This window comes from Desmodus rotundus, chromosome 13, assembly GCF_022682495.2.
Source record: "Desmodus rotundus isolate HL8 chromosome 13, HLdesRot8A.1, whole genome shotgun sequence".
Classification (NCBI taxonomy): Eukaryota; Metazoa; Chordata; class Mammalia; order Chiroptera; family Phyllostomidae; genus Desmodus; species Desmodus rotundus.
This window is the reverse complement of record NC_071399.1, coordinates 6,951,810-6,965,239: the sequence shown is the minus strand read 5'-3', so window position 1 is coordinate 6,965,239 and position 13,430 is coordinate 6,951,810. Positions and strand designations below refer to the sequence as shown.

Sequence of the window (13,430 nt, the reverse complement as noted above, 5' to 3'; positions counted from 1 at the left end):
GGATAGGACACTGAACTCCACATTGCTTCCCAGCACATTGCAAGCAGCTACAATGTCCCTGAGCCGGCTCAGTTAAGACTGCCACCTGCCACTGACTTGCTGGAAGACTCAGTGCTCCGCCAGCCCTAGCTCTTCTACGACTGCAAGAGTATCCACAGGGCAGGAAGTTTTCTTTTATTATTATTATATGATACATTGCATGATATGGTCTCCATCATTTGCTCATATTACTTAGCAGTATGTTCTGACTTAATTTGCACAGTGACTTACTTGAAGTGGAGAGAAGTGGATTTGAGTAGATTACTATTTTTTACAAGAATACTATGTAACTATTCTAACTTCCAAGTCACCTGAGTTATTTAATCAAAACTATTTTAAAAATTACCAAAATTCTTTCAAATGAATATATCCTATTGTAGTGTGCTACATGACATATATATACACACATATATAGTCACATATATACTCACACATATATGTCATAGAACATGTTTGTGTTTTGATAGTTTATATTCTAAAGTTTGGCTAAAATGATGCTTTGAAAATGGCATTTTAAGTTGCCTTATTTTAGCATTCAGATCTGTTTTACATGGATGTTTTTAACCAGAAGAAACACTAAGTCAGTGTAAATAACCTATCATTGCAGAGAAGAAAATTAAAATAATAATGAACACAGATCCTACCAAGTTTTGTTTTTCCTGAAAGCAAAGAACATGGCCACTGAGGGAACTTTATATGTTCTATAAAGCCGTCACATCTGTATTTAAAAACCTTTGTACCAGAGCTATATTAGGGTATTACCTATATTAATCTTACATTCTACACTTTTAATATTTCATTTTATTGAGACTACAAGCATGCATCACAGGAAGCAATGCAATAGGGACCAAAGCCAAAGGAAATAAGAACGTGCGTGGTCCGTCAGGCAATTCAGCTGAGGCCCGCCAGACACAGCTAAGGAGCACACGCAGATATCACAGGAGGGTAAGAATATTCACCATATCTCTCCAGATTTCCAAAGAGGGCACAGAATTACCTCCACATGCATTACCTTTCATTATCAGCATTATGCCTACCACGTGAGGAAGTAATGTTACTAACTCATGCACAAGATACAGAGCTGTAAGTCTAAGAAATCCTCAAAAGACTAAACCAGACCGTGGACATAAACAAAAAAGGAAAAAAAAACCCTAGATATATGTTTAGCATTTATCACTCAAAGGACCATAAAACCCTTTGAAGAGCAAGAAAATACACCTTGAGGCATTGAGTATTTGGGGGGGGGGAAGGGCTATTTCAGTTGAAAATGTATTAATGAATGGATTTCTTGTGCTTTACATAATTCTGAGAGGAAGTTCAAATTAAGTCCCCAAAAGGAGGTTTTAATTATGAGAAGCAATATTTTGAAACTCTCACAAGCCATCACACTTGTTTGGAAACAAATGACTTCTCAAGATGGAGAAGTATTACTATCAATCACCAACAAGTTAATTCTACATAATAAGGCAGGTTTGGATGCAAACTGATCCATTGTGGAATGCTGTGTCTAAAATTGATTACAACAGCACTTAAAATGAATGCAGCCCTCCAAACCACTTCTTTGCTCAGAAACATTAATCTCAGTTAGCAAGAGAGCTTCATAATGGTAATGCTTGGAATAAAAAGTATGAAATAAATCAGTTTTTATAAGACACAACAATTAATCAGCTTTGAAACTAAGAAGTATTTTTTTCTAAGCACAAAATGTCCATCAGGACTTTAAAAACAGCTGATGATATCTCCAAAATCAGGTTTTAAATATGTCCTAATTTTGAAGCCCTAGTTGTTGAAACTTGGAGGTAGCACTGCATTATTGTACTAGCTCTTCTGACAGGACTATTTCATTCTGAATGTACATTCGATTCCTCTCTGGAGCTAGCCTTCCACTTTATACCACAAACACGAACACTGACTTTAACTGAAAAATTCAAAGGGATGCGTACTTGGTTGTGGGTCAGAGTAAAAGTTGGATAGCAAAAATATGTTCAAAAGTCCAAGTGGACATCTGACTAGCAGAGGAAACACTGGGTACGTAAGTGACCTGCAACTGGAGATGCTTAGCAAGTTTCCATAGCATCTTCAAGAAACGGGCAGGCAGACATTCATTCATGCTGCCGAACATGCTGATTCACGTACCTCTAACAATAATACCTTGGTGGCATTCCTCGGCCACCCAGAAATCAAATTTTTAAAGGGTGAAGTTAAGTTTAATAGAGAGGAGGTAATACGTTTATTAATAGAGTCAATACTAATAAACTAATAAAGTTGTCTTTATGGAGTTTTTCTATCAGATTATGACCGTCTTCTCGACTTATTTCCCAGGACCATTCTAGGTGGGATAAACTTCAGCATTTGCAAACGTACTTTCACAGCTACTACAAAAACATCATTTTTTTTGTTCAAGCTCAAAGTTGATCAAGTATTTCGGGTAGGTGGTTCTGCTCACAACGATAGCCATACACGTCTGCCTGGTTTCTTACTTGCTTGACTCTTTACAAAGAGAATAATTACTCTTGGCTCACAGAAGCAAAGCTAAGAAAGACTAGCTTGGACTTGATAACTGGATTATTCCTGTTCGGCTAGGTTTTCTTTTTGATTAAATGTAAAACTTTTCACTTTATTGATGTTCTTTTTTCTATTCAAAGGTAAGCATCCTTATCTTTCTTTGTCTTCACCCTAATAAAGCAGGTTTCCCTTTTCTAACCAAGGACTCAGACACGCCTACAAGATCATAGTAAGAAAAGCCTCTGTAATTTACCTAAAATATTTCTTTCTAGAAAATAAACAAATCGTGCAAAATGACTCAATATGGAAAAACAACTACTAGTCACAATTTTACTATAAACTTATCTGCTTTATTTTAAACACTCAAACAATCCTCATTAGGATCAGTATTCTTTGTCTGTGGGTGCAATCATTAATGCTATTGGCACAAGCTATTAATATATTTTCCAAATTTATAAAGACTGGCACAGTTATTAGCATATCAATTCATTTTTCATATAAATTGTGTAGTATATGTAAAAATATATTTGCTTTACTCAAATAAACTATTTTTTCACATAAGATATATTCTTTTTAAATTATCATAAATAAAGTAGGGAAAAAAGTACCTTTGAGTAAGAGGAGTACTAAAATTCAGGTGAGAAAAAAGGCAAGATTGTTAAGGAAAATGCAAGAGGAAGAGAGATACAATCCTGAAATACACAATAGAATAACTAAACTCATTATAAACCCCTATCTTTGAAGAATTTAGGAACAATTTGTGAATGCTGTGTCATTTCAAAGTGGGATTAGCAAGTCTTATTTCTGAACTAACCTCTCACTCCTAGAGCAAGAACTAAATATTTGCTCTGCATGTAGCATCACAAATCGAAAGTTTCAAGGCTCTTATAAGAATTTCATATGTTAAGAAACACAAAGTAGAAGTTTTAGGTAATTAAAATGTATTAAGACATGCAAGCAGCAAGATTGTTGGTGTATGTGTAAAATCTTTTTGTTTCAACTAAAATAGTAAAATCTAGAATGAATTTTAATTACACAGTTACTGGATTCTAAACTCTGCTGCTAATATGCCAGAAAAACTGCAAACTCTTGTGCAGGTCGGCAATTGAGAGGCAGGGGTGGGGGCTTTATATCTGAAACAAATTCACTGCAGTAAGGCAATGCCCGAGTTCTGTCCAGTCCCAATACCATCTTTGGGAGTACTCTTGCAAGCTTTCCAAAGGTTCCAGTCCTGTCTTTCTTTTTTCCCCCTCCTGACAACAGAAGGGAAAGGTAATGCCGAACATATTTCTATTTGCAGCGAAAAGACCACCCAGTGGGTTCGGCCGGAGTCTACAATGTTTGACAAACACATGGTCAGAAGATAAGAGTCTTATGAAGAGGCGGCCCTGTTCTGGTGGGCCCCAGCTCCCGGGGCCCTGCGCAAAGTGCGTGGACAGCGCTCACTCTCCGACTTCCGTGGCTCTTACCCAAAAGTACCTGGGAACTTTTATCTCACTTCAAATTATAATGGCTTCAGCAAACAAATGAATTTGCTGGATTACGCAATAGAATTAGTTGTTACTCTTTATAGGTAATAAAAATTAGTAGCAGGTTACCATTCCAACTGCCTTAAAGGTGAGGCACTAAGGATGGAATCCAAACTGCACAATAAGGTGTTCAGCAGAGATCACGCCTAACCCCCTCTAATCTAAAATGTTGTGATGCTCCTTCCAATCGGCTGTAAAACACGATACAGACTTCGCCTGGGTTGCAGGCTCGTAAATCTGTGACTTTGTAAATGCCCCGTTCAGGATATCTGTCTGTTTCCAGCCCAAACCAGAGTTCCCAGATCAAGTTTCAGCCGAAATACACCAGTCCACACGCCACCCCGGCCCTCGGATCGCCTTCCTTCACTCCTTCCCAACTTGGCGCCCCGGTACTTGGAGGAGCCAGGCTTCCACTTCCTGGGAAAGTGGTGGCAACCTGGGGCTGCCTGACTGCTGGACTCCCCGCAAGATCCTTTCAGACACCTTCTCAAAGGACGCGGCGCCCCACCACAAAACTGGGGATCACCCAGATCAGAGCAAGAGCGGCTGGGCTCCCCACCCCCACTGAGCACCCAGCCTCTGAGCTGCCTCTCTCGGGGAACCCGGGAGCCGGTGGGAACCTGGGTAGTGCCTTGCTGCCTGGGCTGGAGGCCCCGGCAAAGTTCCCACCTGAGCAAGCAGCCAGAGGTGTCAGATGCGTGGGAGGGGCGGGGACACGGAGGCTGGGGACCGGAGGCCAGACCCGGAGAGGCTGCGCACCGGGGAGATGCTTCTGGGCCACCAGAACTGGCCAACTTGCAGCCTCCTCCCAGAGCAGCTCCGGGAAAGCGCCGCCGTCCCAGCTGGCCGCTGCCCGCTCCCAGCACCCGCCTTCCAGCTCCCAGCGCCAGGGCCGGGGCACTAGGACCCCCGAAAGGAAGGAGGACGCGCCGGCGGCCGCGCCGCACTTACCGCGCTGGCTCACCCGCGCCTCCAGCTCGCCACCGGGCCGCAGCCGCTGCGTCCACGGAGCAGCGCGCACACACAGCACTTGGCCAAATTCAAAGGAGCCGGGCGCAGAGGAGGGGGCCCCGCAGAGGGAGCGGAGTGGGGCTGGGCGGGGGGGGGGGGGGGGCGGTGAGGGGAGGGGAGAGAACAGCAAGTGTTACAACTTCCTTCCGTGCCCACCGCCAGGCAGCGGCGGGCGAGGGACGCGAGGGGAGGGCTGCGCGCCGAGCGCCAATGAGTTCACTTTCTTTTTCTCCCCCGCGCTCTCCCCCTCTCCCTTCCCGCCAGCCCCTCCAGCCGCCTCCTTGGCCGCCGGCTGCCGAGGCCGGGCCAGAGTTTTCGGTTCTCGGCCCGGGAGCGGGAGGATGGAGACGGCGAGGGAGGAGGAAGAGGGAAAAGTGAGGAGGCGAGCAGGGCGCCCTGCCAGGGAGCAGCATCCAGGACCTTCGGTGTGTGGCGGGGGACGCGCCGGCCGAGTGTGCCCGAGCCGGGCGCGCGTACACGTGTCCGTGTGAGTGAGTGTGGGAGCGAGGCGAGGAGAGGAGAGGAGCCTACCATGCGCTTCCCCCGCGCGGATCGCGGGAGAGCCCAATCCCAGGGCGAGCTGGACCGGCTGCGATCATTTATAATCCTTGCCTCCTCCACTCCGCAACTTGTCAAGATGACAGGTACTTTATTTCTTCTCTTTTTTTTATTCAAAAAGAGAGATTTCCCGTTTACTGCCTTTTTCTGTCAAATGGGATTTGCCGGACTGAACCACGTTCGCAGCCCCTCCCTCCTCCCGGCCTCCGCGGTTCGGGAAGGCGCGGAGGCTCCCCCGCTGTGGCCAATCAGTGCCTCCGCCACTCTCGCCGCGATTTAGGGGTCATCCGTGAATAACACTTCACGCTGATGAATGGCTCTTGCCGCCTTTGGGCTCGGATGAGGGTCTGCCCGCAGCTGATTGCAAACAGTAATGAACTTGCAGCGCCATTCGAAATCCACACGCACCGACACAGCGCGCGGGTACGTGCGTGGGGGTCTGTCCTTTTCATCTCCCGGGGCGGGAGGAGGCGCAGGGGGAGGGGGCGGGTAATTGCTTTGGACCTAAGTGGAAACACTTGTGTGTGTAATCAAACCTCTAACCTTCTTAGAAAACTACTTTTCTTCATCTTCCCTCGGGTGGGCATTTCAGGTCAGCTGAGTCCCCCGAGGAGGTGGCAGTGCAAGACACTGCCGGGAAGATGGATTCCGAGGCGGAAGGGTATAATTAAGGATTTCCACCCCCGGCGGGCGGCCTGTCCTTTACGCAGCCTGTGAAAGTGACCTGCGCCTTCCCTTCCACGGTGTCCTCTCCTCAGAGACTGAAAAGCTCCAATGACCTTCGGACGGGGGAGGGGACTCCAAATACTCAGACTTCCTTAACAAGCCCCAACCCGGCAATGTCGCAGACCGAGTGTCTGCCCTCCGGTTTAAGCTTGAGGACCTGCAACGCGCGCGCACCTGCCAGTGGGCGAATTCTGGAATCCACTAAACACTCCAACCCAGCCTCCCTCCCTCTCCCTCCTCCCCTTCTTCTCTCTCTCTCTCTCTCTCTCTCTCTCATTAGCAGCTGAATACCACCCTCACTCTAACCTTCCCTACCTTTACTTGTCGGGGGGAGGAAATAAAAGTTTACTGCTCTCCACAAGACGCTGTTACTTTCTACTCACGTTCGGCGTCCCAGCTCCCAAGCGCCCGCGCCCTAGTGTGAGGAATGCCCATCAGGGTAGCTAGACGTCCCGGATGCTCCGGAATTTTGGAACACCCACCCCTCAACCTTCCTGGGACCACGCTCTGGCTCTTCTACCCCTGGAATCTGCGGGCAACTTTCTGTTCTAGGCCATGGCTGCGGCCGGGCTGGGGCGCACGTGCTTCCCGCGGACTAGCTCGGGTGGCCCCTAATGGGGCGCGGAGCGCACCCCTGAGTGTAGCTGAGAGTCAGTGCCGGGGGCCACTGCACACTTGAACTTGGAAGTGTGGCAGAGGGACTAGTGTGCTCTGAGCCTTCTTATTCCACTTCCCACCCCCAACTTTAGAGCAGGGGATCCCACCCCGGTGGGCACTGAAAGACCCCATCCCTCAGGCAGAAGGAAAAACACTTGCATTTGTATCTACGTGCAGACTGAGCGCTGGAGAACGAGGAACAGTGCCTCCTCTCCTCGGAAAGGAAGCTCTGAGCCTTTATGCTAGAATGTCTCCAAAGTTTGGGGTGGAGCCGACCAGGAGAATCCCCGAACTTGAACGAGTGTGCCCAGTCACACAATCTGAGTTCCCAAAGTTGCTGAAGTGACCCAGCACACTGCTGCGTGACACCTGAGCAACGGGACCCCGCTCCGGACAGCCGGGGCGGCCAGCTCCGCAGGCACGTGACAGCCGAAGGACGCTAGAGGGCCCCGGGCCAGATCTGCCTCCTTCCCGGGTGGGTGCATTTCACAGTGGAAAAAGTAAGGTAGTGGGGCAGATTATTGTCCCCTTCTCATTCTAGCCATTCTCATTTTCTTAAAGGAAAAAAGACAAACGTCTCTCATGAAAGCATGCCCCTACTACACAGAGCAATCACACACACACGACTTAAAATTAGCATCCCTCAGATGCCCATGAGGAAGCTTGAAGGGTGTTTGGTAAATCACGTCTGTGGCCCAGTTCCCACAAAAACATGAGAAGTGTTAAAACTTTTCTGAGTGTCTGAGGAACACGCTCCCTTGCTCGTCCATACTTTGCCGTCTAGGAACACAGGAGAGAGAAAGAGTCCCTGCCCCATCCTGAACGGGCCACGCGGGGAAAGGAAACCGCAGGGAGAACAGGTGGGAGTTGGGCCCCGGCGGGTGGCACGTTCCTTCTTTTGAACTCTTTTTCTAGAACCCTCATTATAGCTAACCCTGGTGACGTGCCTAGGAAACAATAGGACTCATAAAATTTAGAAATGGTAATAAATCTTGCAGCCTCTCTGTAGCCCAGCTCGCTGTTACGTGATAGTCGAAGTTTCTCACTGTGGGATGCTGAGCAGTCACACTAATTGGGTGCAATGTGGACCAAATCCTGGAGAACTCGTTCACAGGGCTCTGTGGCCTCCATGCCGAGCGTCGCCAGTGGACGAAGCACGCAGGTGGGCCCCTTGTCGACTGTCCGCGCGTCAGGGGCGCAGCCCGCCCGCAATCCAGGCAGTTTGTGTGTGTGAAGTTTGGAGCTTCGCGGGGTTTTTTCCCCCCTCCGGAACAAAGAAGTTCCATCCTTTGCAGCCGTTAGAAAAGCTGACGTGTGCAGTGCCAAACTGTGGCCCACGCTCTCTGCTCCCAATGCATCCCTGGAAAGCAGAGGCTGCTTGCTACGTGCCTACCAGGTTTTTTGCCTGGCTGAGCTGTTGTCAGGAGAGGGCGGGGAGGGAGCGGAGCTCATGCGGAGTCCTCCGCTGCAGTAAAAACTCCAGTGAGCCGGAGAAGAAATGCAAGACGTTGCTGTTTCTTTTCCAAACCTCTGGCTGTTCACCGCTAACTCTGCCCAGCGCTGACGGTGCCTTTGCCGGGTTGTGAAGAGGGATATTGGGACTGAGCCGGCTGGTGGCATCGCTCTTCCGTGGGCCCCCTTGTCACACTGATATACAGTTCACCAGAACGAAAAAAATGTTGCTGAGCTCCTCTGCAGCATCACCCCCCCCCCAACAGGAAATGCAACCTCTCAAAGGTGCTGGGGAGGAAGAAGAGAGCAGGGTGGGCCATCAGAATAACGGGGTGGAGGGGTGGGGGGCAGTAGGAGGACTTCACTGAGCCACCAGGACTACAGTGAGTGGGAGAGGGACGGAGGCTGGTCCTCTGCCTGAAGTCAAGGCCATCATCACCATCCATTAACACCTCACCTGAGCATCCTCCCTTCCCCAAAGGTAATGCATGTCCCCTTTAGGCAGCATCACAAGTGCCTTCCCCTGGATGCTGTTGCTTTGGGGCTGTCAGTTTGCTCCCCCTGTCCTACAGACACAGCCTGGAGGTGAAGAAGCTGGGTGGCAGCTGTCCCCACCTCACCTCCCTCCTGGGGGGAGTAGCAGGGGGCTGCTTTACAGTCTTGCAGAAGTGGAACCGGGGTCAGGGTCAGGGTCAGGGTCAGGCAGGCAGGAGGCTCTCCCAGGAGGCTCCTAGACACTGTTGGTCCTCACAGGTATCCTTGGTTCTTGTGGCATGCACTCTAGCAGAGGAAAGAGTGGCAGGGCTGGGGGGTAGGCCCCAAATCAAGAGCCACACGCCCTACCACTCGAAGGGCTCTAGGCGCTGATGAGGAGGAGAGAAATGGCTGGCACCCAGACCTCCAGACCGCCCCTTGGAAAGGCCAGGAAAGGCAGTAATCTATGTATGTCCAACAGGAGGTTACCTCCCAGCTGATGCACCACTTAAAACACAGGCTGAAGGCTGCTAGTCACAGAAGAGAACCCCATCCCTAGGCCCTGGGGGACGGGGTTCAACACATCACTTGGCACAAAGCAAGCTATCTGCTGGACCCACTGGCAGCACTAGCACTGAACTTTCACACACAAGTTTCTCAAGGAGCTCTACAGTTATTGTCAGGTGTTGGGGGGATCCCCCTCCCCTTGCAAAAACAAGTAACTTATTTCTCTTGGCTGTTACATTGATGGAAACTGTAAAACAAATATTCTAGTTTTATCACTGACAAAGTCCTGAAGTGAAATGGCTGTTTGATGTGGGAAATACGTTGTCATTACTTTAATTAAAGCAAGACAGGCCTCTGTCGATGCGCAGGCACTGTGGAGCTGCCCAATGAACTGGCAACGGGACAAACTGACCTCCGAATGGGCCCGGGCCCCTCCAGGGCATTAGCTCGGGTCCAGCTGCAGGCCCTGGCCTGCACGTGGCTCTGACCTTTGGCGAAGACACAGCTGTGGGCCACGCCCCGACTGCTGGCTTGGCTTTGCTTGAGCCTCATAAAAGAGCCACGTCTCTGACGGAGTTTGAACACAGAGGCACTGGTCACATGTGGCATTTTCAATTTTGATCTAACTCCATGCATGTTTCAAACGATTCCATACTCAAAGATACGACCTTTGTAATAGTTATCGTGAAGTGCCTTTTAAAAGCTCCTATTTTCTATAAGCAACTTTCCTTGCAAGCAATATATGTACTATAATTAAGGCAACAGTATATAGAGCATTCGGGGTATAAGTACATAATGTATTTAAGGAGGACACTATCTGAGGCAACATTTATCATAAATTAGTGACACTGGACAGTTCTGTCAATAATACCGTGTCCTTTAGACATTTCAGGATCCAGTCTGTAAGTTCACTTGTGCACAGGTGAAAACAAAGCCACTACGTGACTGTCGATCAGTATCAGACCCAGAAATATGTCCTCATTTCCCAGAAGTGCCCTCTTCTCTCCTCCCTCCGTCTGGGATGCGCTCGCAGCCTCTGGCGCCCCTAGTCCCTGAAGCACCCGGTAATGCTCCCCTTCTCCCTTTGAAGTGCCTCCTCCCTCTGCCTTCTCTTCCAGGCACACACTGCCTTTTGTTTTGCATGGGCCTCGTCCAACAGCTCCGAGCTCCCGGGCACCATGGCCTGGCCTGTGCCTCCTCGGACCCGCTGCTTCTAGCACAAAGAGCTGCTGCGTAGAAGATGCTCGATAAGGAGTTGCCGAATGAATGAGTGAATCATGAATACCATGTCTTAATGCCGTCACTGAATTCCGTCATTCTTTCTGTCTTTCTACAAAAGGATATATCATAAGTAAAGTTGACTGTGAAAAGACAATTTATTAAATACCCTTTTGGACGTTTCTGCCCATTAGTTTTTTAATGGCACATAGTTTAAAAATTCTACTCATGATATCAAGCCCCATCAATTCACCTCCAAACTTGGTTGGCTTTTCTCAGAAAACATAATTTGCAGATATAATATGGACAAAAATAATGGGAAAAGGTAAAAAAACATCCGATTTTGTAGCACTTCCTGAAATGTGGAAACATTTGTAGCGGAAGCACCTATTAAATGCAGATACCCTAAGTATTTCCTATTTAATGTGGCATTATTTATGGAACCCTATTGTTTTCCCAATTTCCTCAGGATTTTTCGCAGTGAGAAGTGTAGAGCCTAAGACGACGGCTTCTTCATTTCTGTAAGAGAAGGGTTCGGCCGGCGTTGGGCGAACAAGCCCTGTTTGTTCCTGTCTGCGCAGGGAGGACTGTTGCTAATTGATCCGGCATGGGCTTTAGATGGAGATGTGTACGTTGCAACCCAAGTGCAGAGCCTGCGTGCTTTGTAAAGTGATAACCATATGGGCCTTCTTTGAAACATTTGAGGATTTTCAACATTAACCTGGGTTAAATTGAGCTATAAATTGTACTCGAATGTATAGGTCCCAACAAATTTATCATCACTTTGGATAGATTCAGTCCCTGCTCCCCTCCGAGTAGTAGAGATGACGACTGTGGATCACAAATGCAGAGGGTCGTTATGATAAAGCACTATAAGGTTGTACTTTGCACTGTTTCCATGCAAACTGCCCATACGAAGCAGACATTTCCCCTGCTATCCCTTCCAGTAGAATGGAAGTGTTTTAAAATGATCTCCGGGTAAAGAATAGGGTATGCAGTCAAATCTATTTCCTCTTACTTTTTTTCAAGTGCACTTCGCTATCATCATGAAGATTTAATTAAGCAAGCTCAGCTCAGCTAAAAGGCAAAGACGCTGGAAGTTACTACTTAGGGAATCATCTTCAGGACTTATACAAAATAACGCATTTACTATTCTTCATTTAGGGACCGGAGCAGTCACGGAAGGTTAGAAATACAACAGAATTCTAGAGCTCCTTTCCCTTATTTCGGAATACCGAATTTAGAGTTTACACTTTGTTACAGATGATAGTACTAAGTTAGGGATGCTGATGGTCTTTCCCTTGCAGCTTTAAATTGCCTTGAAAAAGATACAGTTTCTTTAATTAAAAAAGCTGCACAGAACTAATCCCTCTAGCTGAAAAAAGAAAAGTTTTAAGCAATTTCTTTCCGCTCTGAGAGAGAAAGGCAGACAATACCATAACAGATCAGAAACATAAGCTATAGTGTGCAGCCAGAAGCCCAGCAGGGAACTGAATACTGCTCCGACTGTGTCATTTTTAATCCCCCATCCCGGTTTTCCCCGGCTGACCTCATGCTGAGATGAAGTTATCACAGAAGACAGCTTTACTCTCACCAATGAATCCAACCCTGGGTCTGTATTATCCTTAGCAGATCAAAACACTGCTTTCATCAAATAGCATTATCTGCATAAAAGGCATGCAATTGCCCAATAATTTCACCCAAACTATGCTATTCATTTAAAGGACAAGAAGAGAAATGTAATTCATTCCTTTTGGGCCGGGTGGTGGAGAAGAGTGAGACTTGGGGGAGAGACCGAGGCTATAGAAGCTAATGTACCCCCTTCACTCATGGGAACTTTTCTGTTTTTAACACAAAATCTCAAGAAGGGGTCCATTTTCAAGTCCCCCTGTGCCTGAGCTTTAAGATTAATTGTTGAAGCAATATGGTGCAGTTTGAGTGACAAAAATGTACGTTGTGCAGAAAACCGGCAGTGAGAAATTACAAAGCTTGTTGATGTTATTAGCTATGCTTCTCTGAATCCCAATAAAAACATCACATCCAGTAAAATTGGAGAAGCATAAGAATTAGCTGAACAAACAGCGAAATATACTTTAACACAACACTGTACTGGGGGCAGGGGGGATTGCTCTTACTAGGTCTTTCTACACATGGTGAGAAGTTTGAACCCTTAGGTTGGGAAGACAAAGGCTACTCCACAATTTGGGGTTGATACCTTGAAGAATTTTCAGAAATCTTAGGAGAAACAGTAGCTTTTTGTTTGTTTGTTTTTGATTTAGAAAATACTTTAGCCTCCTTCAGATTTTTTTCCATTTTATGTTGAAACAGTGTTCTCATTTGCATTGCAGATTATATAACATGTAATAATGGGCTTCTCTTTAATGGATCCTCACTCTTTACTGAATGACATCAGTTGTTTTGCTTGAGGTATCATGATAGGTTAGAGAATCAGACAAAACCATATGTGTCAAGTAAATGGAGTTCCTGAGGACTAAAACACCCAAGTGGGTGTGGGTGACCCGCTAGGTATATGTTAAAATCCTTAGACTATGTACGACTCTCCATAATTTTAATGATAGAGCTCCAAAATGTAAATCATCTGCTCAGCCCTTTCAGAATTTACTCTGTAAACTGACCCGGTAGAAAATCCAGCTTAATCCCTACCCTTCCATCACCTGGACAACAACCCACCCAACACTGTGTAGGATAAACAATCAGAACGACTCGGAGAAAGAACACGAAAATGCTTCAGAT

The 13,430-nt window shown here is 47.2% G+C and overlaps 1 protein-coding gene and 1 long non-coding RNA gene across 5 annotated transcripts in view; one reads left to right on the top strand and one right to left on the bottom strand.

Moving 5' to 3' along the window:
- TENM3 (teneurin transmembrane protein 3) overlaps positions 1-13,430 on the bottom strand; it is a 620,275-nt gene that overhangs the window by 536,146 nt on the left and 70,699 nt on the right. For 3 of the 4 annotated variants that reach the window (XM_053916509.2, XM_053916511.1, XM_053916512.2), the window contains exon 1: positions 5,025-5,150. The exons of the other annotated variant lie outside the window; for it this stretch is intronic. The gene's annotated coding sequence lies outside the window, so the exon portion shown is untranslated. Of the gene's footprint in view, positions 1-5,024; positions 5,151-13,430 lie in introns of those variants that run through there. 4 annotated transcript variants of the gene reach the window in all.
- Positions 5,209-6,716, top strand: LOC123479977 (uncharacterized). Its single transcript, XR_006655817.3, has 3 exons — positions 5,209-5,728; positions 5,923-6,065; positions 6,235-6,716. It is a non-coding gene; the product is annotated as an uncharacterized lncRNA (long non-coding RNA).